This window comes from Penaeus japonicus, unplaced genomic scaffold (assembly GCF_977035675.1).
Source record: "Penaeus japonicus unplaced genomic scaffold, GWHDUDI00000001_assembly GWHDUDI00000005, whole genome shotgun sequence".
Lineage (NCBI taxonomy): Eukaryota > Metazoa > Arthropoda > Malacostraca > Decapoda > Penaeidae > Penaeus > Penaeus japonicus.
In genome coordinates this window covers 18,630,207-18,632,706 of record NW_028234407.1, presented here as the reverse complement: position 1 = coordinate 18,632,706, position 2,500 = coordinate 18,630,207, and the positions used below count along the sequence as shown (strand labels likewise).

The window sequence follows — 2,500 nt, the reverse complement described above, 5'->3', positions numbered from 1 at the left end:
TATATATATTATATATATATATATATATATATATATATATATATATATATATATACATACACTTTATATACATACATCCATATATATACATATTTATATATACATATACACACCAAACACACACACAATATATACACATATATATATATATATATATATATATATATATATATGTATATATATATATATCTATCTATCTATATATATATGTGTGTGCGTGTGTGTGTGTGTGTGTGTGTGCTTGTGTGTGTGTTTGTGTGTGTGTTTGTGTATGTGTGTATGTGTTTGTGTGTGTGTGCGTGTGTGTGTGTTTGTGTGTGTGTGTGTTTGTGTGTGTGTGTTTGTGTGTGTGTGTGTGTGTGTGTGTGTGTGTGTGTGTGTGTGTGAGAGAGAGAACGCATGAGTGCACACGTGTATCTGGCCACAACGAAAATTGTTCCGACCTCATTTTGGCTCAATTACAAAATTCTGAACCTTGTCACCACAAATATCTGTGCGTTTGTATTTGCGCACCCTCATGTGTATGCAAAAGCAATTATTCATATATATCCTCATATCTGAAGATGACTATCAAAAAGCTCAAACAACACAATCAACACATATCAACACATAATTCATATTTCAGCAAACTCAGACAGGTAGCGCAGTGCAAAGAAAGAAAGCACGCTCTAAAACTATACAAGACAGAACAAAGAAGAGGCATGGATGCAACTAATACCACCATGCTTAATTAAACAGGTAACGAAACAAATATCAATCACGCGGAGATAAAACTAAAACAAAGCACTAGTGAAAAAAGGTGACCTTAAAAAAATAAACAGGTCGATTAATGCATGTATGGATAAATAAATACGGAAGTGTGCCAAAACAGCAAATAAAAAATTTCATTAATGTAGCGGATGGTGCAGGTTCCTCCAATCTATATAGGCCTACCTCTTCTCCCTCAACAGTGCCTCCTCTTCCTCCTGCTTCTTGTCCCCCTCGAGATGGTCCTTGGCGGCCGTCGAGGCGTGGGTGCTGACCTCGAGGAGCTCCCGCGTTTCCCCGCCCTCCCCCTCATGCCCTGAACTCTCCTCCTTTCCCTCGGTGCTGACGGGGACCTGACACATCTTGACGGTCTAGTACCTTTGCTTACGGTCCAGTAGCAGCGTAACTCTTCTAAACGTTGGCGCCGTGTAGCGTCCACTATCTCAAAGGCTGGCACCGAGCAAAAGATGAAATGTGGCGTCACGGATCCGTTGGCAACAGTGCCTTCCCTCAGTCTGAAGTGCTTACTGAATGTTGCTGTTCCCGATCCCTTTGCTCAAGGCGTCGTCACTTCATCGGCAGAAGGCTAGCTCTTCTGTGGCATATCCACACCACTCACGCGTGGAGTTTCTAGCAGTCAAGGCCTTTGTTACAAAGAGGCCAATTAGATCATCTATCTGATAAAATAGCAATTTTCTTTCTCATAATGACGCAACTGAGTTTAAATTTCAAATGAGGGAATTGCCAAATAGTTCGTAAAATTCCAGACTTGATACAGACGCTTCAAAAATGGAATGCTCTGTCTATCAATTTTCTGCTACATCAACTCATAAGCAATTCACGTGCAAATGGCTTCCATATAAACCAGACCTCGCTGATAGAATATCTCTTCCACTATTCTCTCATATTCTGTGATTTGGACTAAACGGTAGATTCAACACCACTAGGAAACGGCAGTTGAACAGGTAATCGAGACAAGCCACACTGCTATCTGGCCGGAGAGCGCTCAAAGATACACTGACCTCCTCCAAGAGGGCTGTGTCCGGGCTAATCCTGTGTTGTGGTCTCCGCGCCGACTGTTTCCAATCTCATGTATTTTCTCCTTTAATCAACGCAGTTCCTCTGTCTTCAATTACCCCTTTTCTTGTATGATGGCCTATGAATTATATTCTGCCAAGTGACATACTCTCAGATATTTCTTAAATATCGCTTGAAAATGTATCCAGCAACGGTAGAACTAGAAACATATCCAGTAGAATAATGGCCGGTTTTCCTTTCCTGAGAGAACTTAATCCCTGAAGTTGTGAATACTGGACGAAGGGAGAAAGTATAGGCTGACAAGGTCAAAATTGGGAAACCGCTACCGAACTGACGATAAGGCAGGATGTAGTAAGTGCAATGGCAAAGAGGAGTGAGAGAAAGAGCGTGGGTATTATGGCTGCTACGGCTAGGACGAGGGCTTAGTTCCCTCCACGCTCATAGTAGTAGACTACAACAGCCATCGTTATCTGGAAGCCACTGTTGCTGAGTGACGATTCACTTTCACTCCGTCGGCACTGCTGGCTCCCCGCGGCGGTCAGAGGGAGGCTGGGCGAGGTGAAACGCAGGCGACTCGAAACTTCACCTTCGCTTCTACCCTAAGACACTTCACGCGACACCTCTCCGCTTCGGGTGACACCTTCCGGCTGGAGGCCACACCTGTGAGCTTGAAAAGTTGCGGGAAGACAACAGCCTCAAGGACTGCCTATAGGAA

The 2,500-nt window shown here is 43.2% G+C and overlaps 1 protein-coding gene and 1 long non-coding RNA gene across 2 annotated transcripts in view; both read right to left on the bottom strand.

The window, feature by feature from the left end:
- The window catches only part of LOC122266224 (sodium- and chloride-dependent GABA transporter ine), a 96,895-nt gene that overhangs the window by 9,959 nt on the left and 84,436 nt on the right, over window positions 1-2,500 (bottom strand). The gene's annotated exons all lie outside the window — the stretch shown is intronic.
- The window catches only part of LOC147471793 (uncharacterized), a 35,770-nt gene continuing 34,374 nt past the window's right edge, over window positions 1,105-2,500 (bottom strand). The window contains exon 2 of the long non-coding RNA XR_015191059.1: window positions 1,105-2,491. This is a non-coding gene — a long non-coding RNA (uncharacterized LOC147471793). The remainder of the gene's footprint in view (window positions 2,492-2,500) is intronic.